The sequence below is a fragment of the Psammomys obesus genome, unplaced genomic scaffold (assembly GCF_907164565.1).
Source record: "Psammomys obesus unplaced genomic scaffold, mPsaObe1.curated_primary_1811, whole genome shotgun sequence".
NCBI classification, from domain to species: domain Eukaryota; kingdom Metazoa; phylum Chordata; class Mammalia; order Rodentia; family Muridae; genus Psammomys; species Psammomys obesus.
In genome coordinates this window covers 9362886-9379673 of record NW_026585691.1, presented here as the reverse complement: position 1 = coordinate 9379673, position 16788 = coordinate 9362886, and the positions used below count along the sequence as shown (strand labels likewise).

General features: G+C 43.1%; 1 protein-coding gene and 1 long non-coding RNA gene across 5 annotated transcripts in view; one reads left to right on the top strand and one right to left on the bottom strand.

The window, feature by feature from the left end:
- Rfx7 (regulatory factor X7) overlaps positions 1-785 on the bottom strand; it is a 93407-nt gene extending 92622 nt beyond the window's left edge. The window contains exon 1 of the mRNA XM_055598300.1: positions 756-785. The gene's annotated coding sequence lies outside the window, so the exon portion shown is untranslated. The remainder of the gene's footprint in view (positions 1-755) is intronic.
- LOC129669960 (uncharacterized) lies at positions 71-8510 on the top strand. 4 transcript variants are annotated; one of them, XR_008719106.1, is made up of 4 exons: positions 71-2286; positions 5629-5713; positions 6727-6880; positions 8213-8510. It is a non-coding gene; the product is annotated as an uncharacterized LOC129669960 (long non-coding RNA). The 4 variants fall into 4 exon arrangements; XR_008719109.1 differs by having other exon boundaries at positions 5604-5713; XR_008719108.1 differs by lacking the exon at positions 8213-8510 and adding an exon at positions 8012-8204.
- The last annotated feature ends 8278 nt before the right edge of the window (positions 8511-16788 follow it).

Genomic DNA, 16788 nt, shown 5'->3' with positions numbered 1-16788 from the left:
GCCGCCGCGGGGTCCCCCCCGCCCCGAGGGAGCGGGGCCCGGGCGGACGCGGGGGGCACGGCGGCGGGGAGCGGCCCGGGGCCGCGGCGCGGCGTGGGAGGGACAGTTTATTGCTTCCTGGCGTGTAAGGTGAAACCAGCCTCCACGACCTCTCGCTCCCCCGCCCCTCCACGCGCACAGACACACGCTCGCTCGCGCGTTTCCCCTCCGCTCGCTCCCTCCCTCGGTCCGCGGCCCGGCTGCCGAAGCAGGTGAGAGCTCTCGCTCGGCTCCCGGCGGCCCTCCCGGGGAGGAGCCGGGCGCCGCGAGCTGATTCGGCCTGCTCGGGAGGGAAATGGCAAGTGAGTAGCTGGGTTGAAGTGCTCCTCGGTCGGGCATTCAAAGCCCTCCAAATCTGGCCCCACTTTAGCTGTCCAATCACGGCCGCCTCCATCCCCCTGCAAGAACTCCCCGCTCCAATCAGTGGAGTCTCCATGCCATCCTCGGCGCGCAGCAGATTCATTCTTCCTTGGTGCCTTTGCCCATGCCGCTCCCCACCCCCTTTGCCAGGAGTGCCCTCCCTGCCTTAGACTCCCGATTCAGCCCGGGCCCCGAGACGCGGCTCAAGTCGCGGCTTGTCAGGGTCCCTGGCAGCCAAGGCCCCTCCTGTTCCTCGAAGAAACACATGTAACACAACATGGAGGCACAAGGCTTCAGCCAAGAGCTCTTCCTCTGCAGCCATCTGAACCCACCCTCAGCCCTCTTCCCATTCATACTTGGAGAGCTTTGCTGGCAGAGGGCGAGACTCCCTGCCTCCTCCAGCGGATCATCCCTTCTCCAAGAGCAGAATTGGCTTTTCTAGGTGGGGCTGGTCGGGAAGGCTGAGCGCCTGGGTGTAGAAGACAACGGCCAAAGCCTCTGGCACAAGATGGAACAGCTGCGCAGCTCCCACTGACCTTTCTGTGTGCCTGTGGCTGTCGTGAGCCTCCGGCTCCTAACTTTTCTGACCGTGTTTCTGTCAGACTTCTTCCTGTCAGATTTTCTTGGCCACTTTCCTGGATGGACTTTGAGCTAGGAGCCTCTGCCACCTTTCAGACTTCCAGTGGGTGGTGAATCTGATTGGCGTGGGCTGCTTGGTCTTTTGAGTGCTCTGTTCCCTGCCTTGGCCTGAAACTCTCTTGCTTTTGTCGGTGTGGCCTCAGGCCTGGTTCACAGACTCACTCTGAGTGTTTGCACCTGGATGGGTGGAGGGAGCAAAATACGGTTCCTTCCTGAGGATCCAGACTGCGTTCCAAGTACCCAGTGTGTGAATTGTATCACACAAACGAGCCCCCTTTTTCACAACCTCGGGACACCCCGGCTTTAGGCTAAGTGTAAGCTACTATTAAATCCATCTCGCACATGTACCAGTGTGTCCTGCATATACTGCGTTTTCCCGGCGCTAACTGACAGGTATTATTGTTCACAGTGGCATAACTGAAGAATAGCTAATGCTCCATGAGTACTTACTGTGCCATAGTCGCCCTTTCTGTACGCGGTTATAATTATGCTTTCTGAAACTAAGTCATATAGATACTCTTATTCTGTGCGTTTTACAGATGAAACAAAAGCTTAGAAAAGGTAAGTGGCATTCTTAGTTATCAGCTTAACTAAATGTAAGAGTCGGGTTTAAATTGTGAAGGTTGGTTTTAGACCCAGCAAGACGTTGTTGAAGCCAGGATTGTAACGGAAGATCTTGAATGCATATTTATAAATTCTGTAGCTGTGGAGAAGGTGATATAAAAAGACAAGGGGAAAGTGGCCCAGACCCCTTTTTCTAAATTTTTTTTAACCTCCTGAAGGGAGAATGATGGGTTCACATTGCCACACCCTGATGGGGAGAATCATCAAAGAAAGGTAAGTGAGACGTGCTAAAGATCTTAAGAAAAGGAAGTCGAGAACCGAAATGTCTTTAAAATAACTTCACTACCGGGTGTCACACAGGCTGGCTTCCCGAGGGCAACTTTGCAGTTTTTTAATAGGTTCCATAAAGAGCCACGTACCCCACCGTCGCCACTAGAGGGCTCAGCAGAGCTACAGCCCCGACTTGCCCTCTAGCGGCGATTCTGAACGAAGTATGTTTACGCAGACCTGAGGCCTTCAGGGACTGGCAGCAGGGCAGTTGGAGCAGACATCTGGAACCATTAGGTTCAACCAACCATGAGAGGGTTTGCATATCGTCACAGACTCAAGAGATCCCATTGCCAGAATGAGAGATACATAATTTCAGGAAAAGAAGGATCATTGCTTACATTAAACATCTAGCAGGTAAGTTTGGCCTTTGTTACAGTTTTCATAGGAGACTGGAATTAAACAAAAAGACAAAACAACAAAAACTATACCTTTAAGAAATATGATAAAAAAATGGTAAACCTGTAAATTTGGGTGGGGAATCAAGTCAAACCCATAGACCCTGAGTAAAGGCCACTCCTAGAATCAGTGTGATTCATGTTCTCGGTTTCAGTTTAACTCCCGTGGGAGGTAATGGAAAACATTTTAGTAAATATGAATTTTTAAGATAGCATTGATTATGAATACATCCCAGTCTCAGAGAGTGTAAGCTTATTTTCCCTTGAGGACGTACGTGACAATGGAAAATGGAAAAATCCGAGGCATGCCAATTAAATGGGGAAGAAAAACCTCTGGTCTTAGAGTCAGAAGATCTGGAAATTCAAATGCCGTTTCCGTTCCTGTGAACATGAAAATAATGGTGCATTGATCTGCAAGCCACTGAAGTGTTCACAAGAGAATTGCCAAGTGGCTTGCAAATACCTCAAAAGCCAACTAATTCACGCTAGTAGTCCCAGGACATAATTCCTGACTCTTAGGTGCTTAGTAAATATCTTTTAAATTCAGTAATTAACTTTTTTCTAGTAATCTTTTAAAAAAAGCTTTATTTATTCTTATTTTATGTGCGTTGGGGTGGCTTACCTGCATGTACGCCTGTGTAAGGGTGTCGGATCCCCTGGAACGGGAGCTACAGATGGTTGTGAGCTACCATGTGGGTGCTGGGAATTGAACCCAGGTCCTCTGGAAAAGCAGACACTAGTCTCAATTGCTGAGCCACCTCTCCAGTCCCTTTTCCAGTACTCTCATGTACGTAGACTTCATCTCCCTTCTAAAGCTATCCAGAGTGTAACATGTATTTATACTATACATATCTTATAAGATACACGTAGCTCTAAGGATTAATGAGATAAAGCTCACACCATGTACTAAGTATGAGGAAAGTTAATACCACGTGATATTATTGGGTGCAGAAAATATAAATAAGGCATAGGCCTAGCTCAAAAAGATAATTTATATTTTATGAAGCAGGGAGAGATTAACACATTCTATTGTAGATGAATTCCCAAAATATATTTGTCTTAGTTTATTTTTTATTGCTGTGATAAGGCACTATGCCCAAAGTAACAGTAAATGAAGCATTTAATTGGGCTTATGGTTTCAGAGGGTTAGTTAGCATCCATGATGACAAAGAGAAGTATGAGTGGGTGAGAACTCACATCTCAAACCACAAGTAGTGGGCAGAGAGACACACAGAGAAAGACCACCCCCAATGACTCTCCTCTTCCAATCAGGTCACAGCTCCTAATATTTCCCAAAGCCTATCAAATCACCACAGTAATGTCTATTAGTAGTAGAGGAGATTGGAGATATCGGGCTGTTAAAGTTAGAAGAACTATCTCTTTGAATTAGAATTCTTGAAATGAATAGGAGACAGAACCTGGGTTTGCCGTCTAGTTTTATGTTGACTTGACTCAAGCTGTAGTCATCTAAGGGGAGTGAACCTCAATTGAGAAAATGCCTCTATAAGACTGGACTGTATGCAAGCCTGCCTGTACCTCATTTTCTTAATTAGTATTGATTGGGGAGGGTCCACCCTTTTGTGGGTGGTGCCACCCCTGGACTGGTATGCTGGGTTCTATAAGAAAACAGGCTGAGCCAGGTAGTGGTGGCACACACCTTTAATCCCAGCACTTGGGAGGCAGAGGCAGGCAGATATCTGTGAGTTTGAGGCCAGCCTGGTCTGCAGTGTAAGTTCCAGAAGAATGAAAAGTCCTGGGAGACCTATGGCCATATCCCTAATGGAATGTAAGAGGAAAGGGGGAGTCTGGATTTGTCTTGAATCCACACCCAAGTTTTTAGGTGATTTGACTATGGGTTTTTGTTTCAGATTTCTTAAAGTCATAAATTTTAAATTCAGTCTCCTATAAAGACTGTTGCCAGTCTCCCTTATAAAACTGTTCTGATACTAGTTATGATTGTTCTATCAAAAGATGGTAGGGCTTAAAATTGTTTTCATCACTGATAGATATTAAGTGCCAAATACAATGGTGGCTTAGCATAGACATAATGAAGTTTTATCCCATTCTTTTTACTCACCTTAAACATATGAATATCCTCTTTCCCTTTGACCTCCTCTGTCTTCTTCCATCCCAAGTGTTTCCCCTCTAGGAGCTTAAAGTAGAGAGAAGCCTCCTCTCCGTGTCATTTAGAAGAACCAGGAAAGAAGTCCTCCTATGCCCTTCATCCCTTCATTTCCCAATTTCTGACATTTTTTTTATTTTTTATTTTTTTAATTTCTGACATTTTTATTTTAAACTGATAAGTATTTCTTTGGGCTTTCTTGTCAAGTAGTCCTAGGGAGTTTTATTTTAAGTTCCATTTCTGTAATATGCACAGTCTTGCCTTTCATTGCATTACGAGGGAAAGAAGAAAATAAAATAGGAAACAATTTCAAAAGATGGAAGTTGCAGAGTTTAAAACTAAGTGAATATTGGTGAATTCGGATAGATGTTCTAAATATTTTACATACATATTTTTCTTTCTTTCCTGGAACTTGCTTTGTAGACCAGGTTGTCCTCGAGCTCATAACCCTCTGCCTCTCAAGTGCCACTACCATCCAGCCAATACATATTTCTCTTAAAGTGAGGCAAAACTATAAGCCTCTTGAGCTTGCTCTGCAGAGTGTTCTTTCTTTGTCGGGCCTGTCTTTTCAAATTCACTGTATAAGACAGGAGTCTACCAGAAAACAGTTCATATGAGACTGTATACACACACATTATATTGTCTTATATTTCAACACACTAATTTGTATAAGAGTTTGGTCCAAAAAAAAGGTTAGAAATGAAGCAGCAAACTGATTCCTTTCTTATAGAATATGACCATGATAATGAGAAAGGGCTATGCAGCTGCCAGGAAAACCAGTCGCCAAATGACACACAAGAGAGGGTCTCCTTCAGAAACCATTAGACAGCAGTAACGAGTAGAGACAGAGAATGAGCAGGAATTGTGAGACGACAAGCAGGAAGGGCTTCTGGAAGTAAGAACTGCTTAGTGATTGTAGAAGCCTAATGGGATTTAAGAAATTTTCAGATAGACACTAAAGTAGGAAGGGCACAAATAAGGAAAAAGATCAATAGTCTGGCACTGGGGAACCCAAAATAACACAAGTGACATCATACACTCTGAAAGAGAGCTAGGGAATGAGAAGTTCACTTAGATGCTATGTTGGTTAAATTTCATTTCAGTTTGATTAGCTGGGAAAAATGCCTAGACATTTATAAGGTACATACTTTTAGGTGTAACTGTATGTGTGTGATACAGGGAAGACAAGCTCTGAATGTGGGTGGCACGATCCCATTGGCTGGTTTCCAGGACTGAACAAAGTGAGGGAAAAGGAGAAGGCCAGGTGAGTGCCAGCATTTGTCTCCCTCCACTTGCTGATGCATTGAGATGTGACCAAGCAGTCTCACTCGCCCATTGCTTCAGTCTCAAGCAAGTCCTGCCATTATGCCTGCACCATGTATTTCGCCAGTGTGCCTTCCCAGGAGTGATAGACTACTCCACGTGCCAAAATAAATCTCTCCACCTTAGCAAGGGTCTCAGTTCTCCTAGGCTGGCTACCAGCTCGATGACCTTCTGGTCCTTCTGCTTCTGTGTGGTGCCGGGGATTGAACTCGGGGCTTCATGCATGCTAGGAGAACATTCTAACCGAGCTGCATCTCCAGCAGAGCATTTTCTTCCTGATGTTGCCATAGCCATATATGGTTTGTGATCTTAAATAGTATATGGCCATAGCCATGAGAAAAGCGACTCAGCCAGTTTCCACTGCAGCTCTCCCAACTGGCTTGCCTTCGCAGACCTCCGTAGCAGGTTCGATGTTATTCTGTCTTCCTCCAGTAGAGGAACATCTACATACAAAGATGTTCCTGATCACCTGAGGGCTCGCATTGTTCAAAATTGCATCTTTTCTGAAGTATTTCCATCTCTGCTCCCCGTTCCACCCACACCTCCACCTCTTTTCTGTGTCTCTTGTAGTACCTTGCACAGCCTTAATGTCAGACACTGTCTCATAGGTCTATATCTTGGTTCCCGTTTCTGTCCTTCCTATATCATGGCTTGTATACTGTGAATCATATGTGGTCTGGGAGTGTGTTTTATATTTACTGTGTTGTGTCTGCAACATAAAAGGAACTCACTACGAGAGCAGCCAAACAGTCCATGCTGTTAGATTGAGTTACTGAATTTGAAAAATTCTAAATTAAGAAACAAAAGCTTGAATAAAAGAAAAGGGAATGGGCCAGCAAGAAAGCTTGATAGCGTATCTGTATAATAGTGGGGAGCTGAGGACTTAGTTAAGTGTACTTACAGTTCTTCTCTGTGACACTATACAGCTTTTCTCAGCTGATTTTATCTCTTCAGGCTGACATCTGGTGCTGAGACTGGAGCCTCAGTGCTAAAGGAATGCAGGCCAGGCCGTTGTTCTCAAAGAAAACAGTCAGCTATGTCCAGTTTCTCATGTGGATACAGATCTCCCGGATGGGCCAGGCTTGACGCTCACTCTAAAGGGGCTTGTGTAGGTATCAGAGGCTAACATTCCACCTGACCTCAACCCTACTCTTCAGAAGTTCTTTACCTCTTTTGCCTTTTTTCCAAATGGTAGAAATGGCGATTATAAAAACTCCCTCACACAATTACATTATGGATTCAATGAAAACTATTCATTGAAATACCATTGCAATGCTTTATGCATAGTAAGAGCCAAATACTTGTGATTTTTTCCTTCTTTTCTACTTCTGGCAGGGAGAGAAGGGAATTGAAGAGTAGGGTAGCGGTAGAAGACAAGATGAAGACAGGGGTATTGAAAAGCAAAGTGGACCCAGGTGTGGTAGTATAGACTTTCATACCAGAACTCAAGAGAAGCTAAGGCCGGATGATGAGTTTATGGTCTGCCTGGGCTACATGGTTAGTTCAGGCTAGACCTGAACTATAGAGCAAGAGCCTATACAAAGAAAAGGAAAAAAAAAAAAAAGTTAGGCAAGAAACAAAAGTGACAATTCCTGGTTATTTTGTCATTGCTTAAAATCCAGTGGAGTACTGATACTTAACCAGATACCACACGTAGCAGCCCCTCGAAAGTCCTTGATCAGATCCTGGAGCCGCTTTCAGACACTGCCAGTGGCTAGCAAGGGGTATACCAACACGGGATGGCAAGGGGTAGACTTGCCTACACCAAGGAGAGAGCATAGAGGTTCAGCAGTTAGCATCTGTTACTGTTGGCACTACCAGATACCCTACAGTTCATGTTTTCATTATTATTTATTATCGTAGGAGGGGGGATTGTGCGTGCCACACCACCCGTGTGGAAGTCAGAGGCTAACTTTGTGAAGTACATTCTGTTCTACCCTCAGTGGATTCCAGGTCTTAAACTTAGGTTATTAGACTCTTGTGGCAAGTAGTTTACTCTCTGAGCCGTTCTGCCAGCCTCAGGCATATGTTTGAAGATGTTTGACTGCTTGTTTCTCAGCTGGTGGCACCGCATAGGAGATTTCCTTCTGGGCGGAAGTGGGCCACTAGCAGTGGGTCTTTGAAGGGTATAATATAGCCTTGCTTCTGGCCTCAGCCTGCTTTCTTGGCTGCTGCCATGTGAAAGGTCCTACAAGCTCCATGGACTAAGCCATCGTGCTACCTCTTCCCTCTCCAGTAGACTGGGCAGACAAGGATGGTGTGTGGAGTCCCCAGTCCCGATTCTCCCAGCCACACGGGTCTCCAAGCCCCGAATGGTGGATCACAAAGTGAGATCGGAGTCAAGGGATATCCAGTCTGGTCAGAGATGCGGGGTTCCCAAGCCGAGGCAGGTGGCAATAGCGGCCGAGCTCTGGCAAACGGAGGAACTGTTTCCCTACAGCGCTACCACCCTTAGCCCCAGACCATGCAGCGAGCTGACTTCGCCCATGCCTGATCAGGCTGCAGCTGGAACTCGGCTCCAGAGCCAGATCAAAGGCCAGTGCTTCGGGCTAGCCCAGGAGCAGCCCAGGAGGGCTGCCGCAGCCCTCGCAGAAACAGGCAGCGGCCGCATCCTGCGTTCTCCGCGGTTGCCGTGTTCACCGACCGGCAATCAGGTCCGGGGGGGAAAAGGGGAGCCCTTTCCTTCCCCGGTGCTACAGCCGAAAATAAACCACAAACCTCGGTCGACCTTTTCTGAAGTAGACGGTGTGCTTTATTTCGTGAACAGGGACATTATCAGCCGTGGGCAGTGGGGAAGTTTGGGGGGTGAATGCGTTCGATCGGCTGGGACTAGGGCGCTGGTGATGCTCCGTTTATATTGGGAGAGATAACAGGTGAGTTTGCGTGACGGACCACCTGGGAGTTGTGCTTCGTGCTGCTCCTGCAGCAGGCACAGAAACTGGGAGGGAGCTTCGTCGCACCCCTTCCGTTCTCAGGATGAGATTTCTCAAGAACCTTCAAGGACCGCTCACGGGAACTCCACTATTTCTGCTACTCAGAGTATTTCTCCTGAAGTTCCTAAAGAAGACCGAGACCAACCAGTCACATTCCCCCAAAATATAGGGGGTAAAGACCTGTTCTTTCTAGCTAGTCTAAGAAGGGTTTGCCTAATCTGTTAAAAACTGTTGAACTTAGTTCCCACTGGACTCCAAACAGTGTTGGTAGGGCAGATATTTATAGGGCAGGGACGGGTGTAAAATTCTGAAACAGGGTAACTTGTTAGCTCAATTTTTCTGTCTGGAAATGTTAACTATGTCAGTGATGGCTGCTCAGTGTTAGAGATGGGGAAAGTGGTTAGAAATCACAATTCTGCCGCCAGTGCCTTCTGTCCCTGTGAAAGGACAACTGAGAGACTACCCAATTTTTTCTGAAAGGCAAATGACTCAAGACTAACTATTCTCTTTCCTGAAGTTGATGAAAGTCATCTTGTGATTTTCAACCGTATCAGAAATAATCTCAGGAGATGGGCTTAAATTTTCTTACTGCGTTAGAAATGCGCAGTTTCTTTTAAAATGTTTGGAAATAAAAATGACACTCATAAGTGTTGCGCCATGGTGTTCTGAAAGAGTTTAATTGAAGATCCTGTGTAGGTTAAAGCATGATTTAGACTGGAGTAAATTTGCCTCAACACACACTTAAGAGATCACAGAAAAGACTGAGAGATGGAAAGGGGGCAGTCAACTAATTAGGTGACAGATCTGGAAACAAAAAGTGCCAGCAATGATGCACGTGTTTTTAGGAGATTATATCAAACCTTGGAAAAACAAGCTAGAACATTTGTACTACAAACACAGGCTCCCGACTGCTGAGAAGGTAAAGGAAATGTGGGACTTAGTGAAGAGCAGGTCCTACAGTAATAGGCAGAGTAACTGATTAAGAAACTGCCAGCTCCCTTCCCTTTATCTACTCATAACGTCCATGGTTAAAATGTATTGGCAGATCCTGGAAGGCGAGGGACAGCGATAGTAACAGGGGACTCCAGGAGAGGAGGCTCCTCTGCAAATAAACATTCTGTCTCCCAGCGTGACCATCCCTTTCCCTGAGACCACCAGCCCACCCGTTCAAAGCAGAAGCAGAGAGCCAAAGGAGAGTCTCATCTACAGATGTGACGAATACAAGAAACATGCTGGCTCATGGAAACTCCAAGTTCAACAAGTAGAAGATGCAGCACATAAAGAGCCGACAGATGAAAGGGAAAGGTAAAAAATTATTTTATAAATTTATAATCTTAAGAAAAGCATAAGTATGTAAGTAAACCATATCCCTGTATTACACAAAAAGCAACTATTCCTTCTGTATGTGTTCTCCAGGAAGCAGTGATTTTCGAGCTTTAAACCATGATGTTTTTCTTTCTTTTAGTCTTACCTTTTTTTGAGACAGACTCTCCGATATAGCCAAGCTGGCCTTGAGCTCTCTATCATCTTCCCACATCCTCCTCAGTTCTTGATTATAAGCATGTACTACCATGTGTTTTTTTGTCTACTATGGTGGCACACACCTTTAGTCCCAGCACTCAGAAGGCAGAGGCAGGGAGATCTCTGAGTCTAAAGCCAGCCTGGTCTACAGCAAGTTCTAGAGCAGACAGAGCCTACATGGACTCTATTTCAGTTTTTAAAAATTTTGTTCTTATTTGCATGTCTATGTGAGAGTACACCATAAGTATGAATGCTCACAGATGTCAGAAGAAGACCTCAGATTCTGGAGTCACAGATCCAGGAAGTTGTGGGTTGCCAGGTATGGATGCTAGGAAGAGCAGCAACTATTCTTGGATGCTGGGCCATTTTTTTTTCAGCCCCTAAAATGTTCTTTTTCAAATAAAAATCTTAATAGATATATACCAACAATAGAATTCTTTGAAACAAATACTATGTGATACATGTCAACAAAATAAGAGTCCAAAAAAGACTGAAGACAAAGTTCAAGAATAAATGGAGAGGGAGAAAATTAGTTAATTTGTAGTTGTGTAGCAATAATGTGATTAAAATGAAAATCTGGATTACATGTTTACAGATCTGCTTCAATAAAAGGCTATGCAGTATCCTGGTGCAGTGGTCCACACCTGTAATCCCAGCACTCTGGGAGGCAGAGGCAGGCAGATATCTGTGAGTTCGAGGCCAGCCTAGCCTATGAAGCAAGTCCCAGGACAGCCAGGATTTCACAGAGAAACCATGTCTCAAAAACAAAACAAAACAAAACAAAACAAAACAAAACAAAACAGAACAAAAAGCCAAACAGTAATTATTTCAGTTTTATGATCCATATGGTCTTTCATCACAACTGTGAAAGCTGTCATAGATAAATTAGTACCTGAATAGTGTGTCTGTGTCTAGTAAAACTTTATTTACAAAAGGAAGGAACAGACCAACTCCTAGTCTTGATGATTGCAATTGAAGAGTGTCAGAATAAAGCTATGATGAACAGATATGAGTTCTGAAAGTATAAACACAGACTATTAAGTGGAAGAGAAAAATCAATCTGTCATTCAGTGAAAATGGATGAAATTTCTTCAATAGAGGGAAATAATTTAAAATTTGGTAAATGAATAGCATCGTATCTAGCTATTCTATTTAGAATGTAAATAATGTTATAAAGCGTCTATGAGGGGCTAGAAAGATGGCTCCATGGTTTAAGAACACTTACTGCTCTTTCAGAGGACTGGGGGTCAGTTCCCAGCAACTGTATGGTGGCTCACAGCTGTCTGTAACTCCAGTTCCAGGAGACTGAAGATCCTCTTCTGACCTCTGTGGACACCAGCAGACACAAAGTGTACATATACACATTCAGGCAGAATACTCATACACATAAAAATAACTTTAAAAAAAAAAAAAGCTTTTGAGGGGCTGGAGAGACAGCTCAGTGGTTAAGAGCACTGTCTGCTCTTCCAAAGGACCCGGGTTCAACTCCCGGCACCCACATGGCTTCTCACAACTGTCTATAACTCCAGTTCCAGGTGGTCTGATGCTCTTACACCAGTGGACATAAAATACGATTAAGTAAATTATTTTAAAAAGTTTTTTGAGTCTATTTCAATGCAGTCATAGTTTGCTGTTATTTTTCTTGTGGTAGTTAAGTGCATCAACATGTAACTGATAGTGAAAATGTCAAACCCTAAGCAAAGCCCCAGGGCTTCAGAATGGCCACTCTAACTGTATAGAAGTTCAATGAACTGTGTAGAACTAAGGAGTGGGCAAATGTTCATTTGAATGGCTACTTAAAGTAAAATAGCATACATTGAAATATGTAACAAGGTAACAGTGTTAGATGAAACAAACAAATTGAATGCCAAACCAAAAAAAAAAAAACAAAAAACAAAAAACAAAACAATATTCTTACTGATGAAAATAAATTTTATGAGAAGTTTTACTAGCAGCGATGTTTATCGCAGAATATGTACAGTAAAAATTTTCAGAAATGCAAGAACAAAAACCTTCATAACTTTTGGAAAACTAACAGAAACCTCAGAAACCGACAGATCAGAGAGGAGAACTGTTGGAGTGACAGAATTTGAACAACACAACCAAGCAGCTTGCTTGAGTAAAGGACTTTGTCCACAATAAAGAGTGAATGTCTAGTCTCTTCAAACACATATGAAACATTAACCAGCTTGCTAAAACACAAAGAAGGTGTTGATGAAGTTCCAGATAAGAACTCATTTAGATTAAAGTCTTTGATTACACTGCAATAAAATTTGGAATTAATTAAAAAAAATAATAGGAGCTAAGGTATGGTGCTCATGCCTTTAATCTCAGCACCCGGAAAGCTGAGGAAGGATATTACCTAGACTTGAGCCAAACCTGAGCAATATAGTGAGTTTCCTGTCAGGCCAGGCTTCAGAATGAAACGCTACTTCATAAAAACACTAGTAATTTGAACGAGAATGTCCCCCGAGGGCTCTGGTATTTGTACTTTGTCTCTACTTGGTTTAGGTCTTAGAGGTGTGATCTTGCTGGAGGAAGTGTGCCATGGGAGGAGGTAAGGGGGGCATTGGGTTTTCAAAGCTTTGTGCCGTTACAAGCTTGTGTTCTCTGCTTCTTGCTTGTGGTTCAAGATATGAGTCTTTAGCTTCCTCTTCAGCTGTCAGACCTGTTGCTTGTCACCATACTTCCCTGTCATGGAAGACTGTTAATACTCTGGAACCATAAGCTAAATAAACTCCTGCTTTAAATTGCCTTGGTCATGGTATTTTATCACAGTAATAGAGAAGTAACTAGTATAGCTAATAAACAAATGAATAAATAGCTAAAGCTTTATAGACAGACATGGTACCTCAAATTCCAGCTTTTGGGAATCAGAAGCATGAAAATTCAAGGAGGGAGAGTGGGGCTGAGAAGAAGAAATAAAAAGGTCTTTTGCCAGGAAACATGAGAGGAGACAGATGTGACTACAGGCCTGGAAGGTATAGCTAGCCACATGGTGAGTTGGGACTAGGTGTTTGGGTTAACTTAGATGAACTGAGTCTGCCCAGATAAGGCCTAAGCTTTAAAATATCAAAAGGTCTCGGTGTTATTTAATTTTTTTTATGGTTTGCAGGTCACGAGGGTCTTACAACAACAACAAAAAAATGAATAGAAATAAACTATGTATATAGCTCAAGAAGGTAGTAAAAGAATATATATATATTCAATCCTGAGAACACCGAAGTGTGAACTCTGTACAGTTTGTGAGCCCCAACTCATCAAAATGTCTACTAACCATCAGTCTCTGTTCTTTTTACTTCTGGGTATTCTCCCCTTCCACTTCTTAGAGTTTTGGGAAGATCTTCTTCCTACAGAGTCTACATTCTTTCATTCTGACCTACCAAATAATCAGAATCCCCTGTATACATTCAGATTAACTAAGCCTATGCATCACAATTCCATGCCTAATTTACACATGGGGAGGACCAAACTGGCCTACCCCCCACAATATTAAAACTACATCCAAACTGCTGCTCGCCGACACATCTCTCCTGTCCTTCATCTGCTGCTGCTTTACCTCTCAGTAAACGCTTGCTTGTCCTTCTGTCCTTCTTCCAGCTGTAAGATAACGGACTGACTCAGGGATCTGACAGCAGCGGCAGGAGGGGTGACCTTGGTCCCTTGGGAGTCTTTTAGAAGGGCGCTGATAGCAGTAGTAATGCGGGGCATCAGTGGTTAAACCAGTCCCTGGATTGGCTACTGCTTCATGTTGTCCATTTTGATCGCTTAGGTCATTGTTTTGGATGGAGACTAATATTGTCATTTTACCTTACATCTTCCTGTTGACTAGTCATGAGAATCATGCACTTCTGTTTATATTGGCTTTTCCCTTGTAAAACATCTTTTCTTTTAGCTAATTGTTGTTTTGTTTGCCCTTCTATGGATTTGTAGGAATTTTCAGATGTGCGCTTATTTATTGGATGTTTGCAACAGACAGGATATGTGTGTATTTACATGCATAGCAAATACTTTTTACTAAACTGTTCTTCTCTTGATCAGGTCTTTCAAAAGATTTATTTTTACCAATTTTTTTTTATTATGTATAGGTATATGTGTCTGTATATGGGAATGTGTACTCAAGGGCAGATGCCCACAGAGGTAAAGGTGTGGGCTCCTCTGGAGCTGGCTTTACAAATGGTCATGAGCCACCTGGTGTGGGCGCTGGAAACCAAACTCTGTAATGATAACTTTTGAAACATGGCACAATTTCAGTTTATCAGTCTTTTACAGCTTATGCTTTGGTGGTATCTTATTAAAGGACTTGATGCATGCTTAGTCCATAGAATAAGTCAGAAGTGTAGGATCCATGTGGCTGGCTGTTCCTTTTGTAAATAAATTTGTAAGGGAGCACAGCAATTCTCTTTCACTTCTGAGCTGTGTGTGGCTGCTTTATATGCTAACAGTCCAAAGACCATATGGCCTAATGTCGTTTGAACATGGTCCATTACAGAAAAGATTTACCAACTCTTCTAGAATATTACTTCCCCACACCATGCTCACGCATGACATCTAACTGGAGTAATTTTTGTAATTTTATGCAATAGGGGCTGTAATCTTTCAGAGTCGGTGTGACGGAAATGTAATCCCCGAGAATAGTGATGGCACCGTCTGCTGAAAAAATACCCAATCACTATAAACTGCCATGGTACTTTTATTACACAATAGGTTACTGTTTATGAGTTGGCCTGTTTGGGACTGCTTCCTGCCTTTTATCATGCAGTAATACTTGCCCATGTGAGATATTACGGCCTTGGGGTAAGTCTTGATGTCTGATACAGTAAATCTTTCCAGAATTTCTGGACTATGATAGGTCATTTGCATTTCCATATAAATTTTACAATTTCTTAATAAATGTACACAAAAAAAATCTACTCATCTCAATTGGGACTGAACCGAATAAAGAAATCACGTATTGGGGAGGGGGAGAGTAGAGAGATAGCTTATCGTCCAGGAGAGCTTACTACTCTTCCAGAGGTCCTAAGTTCAATTCTCAACACACAGCTCAGACAGCTCGCTACCACTTATAACTTCAGTTCCAGGGGCTACAACATACTCGTCTAGCCTCTATAAGTCTCCATACATCTGTGTGCACATGAAGCACACACACATACATACACATACACACGAAGACGAAAGTCTAAAGAAAGGAAAAAGTTACTTCTGGTGGAATTGACATTTTTGCAATATTGAGTTTCCAACTCCATGAATATAGTCTCCTGATAGGATACACTTGCCTTCATCTTCTCTAATTTCCCTGGAGCATTGTATAGTTTTGTTTATTGATCTTGGATATCTTTTATCAGATTTATTTCTAGATTTATGAAGATATGATCTCTTAAATTGAGATACTATTCACATAATATATAATTTGCCATTGTTACCATGTAAGTTAGTGACTTTTAGACCATTAACAGTATTATAAAAATTTCATTTCATTTTAACCCCAGAACATTTCCTTTTAGTAGTCAATATTATTTTTCCTTCCTCTCTAGCCCCTCTATAGCTGTTAATCTATCTCTTATTTCTATGTATTTGCATATGCAATTTATTTCACATAAATATAACATACAATATGTAATTTATTGTGTTTATCATATTTTTAAATTTTTTTATTTTTTATAATTTATTCGCTTTACATTCTGATTGTAGCCCCCTCCCTTGTCTCCTCCCAGTCCCACCCTCCTTCCCTCTTTCCCCTATTGTCCTCCCCTAGTTCTCTGAAAGGGGACTCCCTCCTCTCCTACTATCTGACCCCAGCCTATCAAGTCTCATCAGGACTGCCTGCATCCTCTTCCTCTGTGGCCTGGCAATGCCCCCCCCACCAGAGGGAAGTGATCAAAGAGTGGGTGACAGAGCCCATGTCAGAGACAACCCCTGCTCCAGGAGGGCTAGGGCCTGTCCATGCATGGTCCTTGGTGGGTGCATCAGTCTCTTCAGGCCCTCCTGGGCTCAGATTTGTTGCTCTTCTTGTAGAATTCCTGTCCCCTCTGGGTCCTTCTGTCCCCCAACTCTTCCATAGGACTCCCAGTGTTCTACCCAAAGTTTGGCTGTGAGTCTTAGCATCTGCTTTGATCCCCTGCTGGGTGGACACTTTCAGAGGGCATCTCTGGTAGTCTCCCATCCTATTCCCTCCCTTTAACCACTTCTGGTGTCTATTCTATCTATCCTTCTGAATGAGAATTAAGCATCCTCCCTATGATCCTCCTTGTCATTTAGCTTCTTTAGGTCTGTGGATTGTAGTATGATTTTCCTGTATATCCACTTACAATTGAGAATATACTATGTGTGACTTTCTGGGTCTGGGTTACCTCACTCAGAATGATCTTTTTTTCTAATTCCATCCATATCCTGCAAATTTCATGATTTCCTTGTTTTTAATAGCTGAGTAGTATTCCATTGTGTAAACTGCTGTATCCATTCTTTGGTTGAGGTAGCACCCAATTTTCTGAGAAAGAGTCAGTTGATTTCCAAAGTTGTTGTACAAGTTTGCACTCCCACTAGCAATGGAGGAGTGTTCACC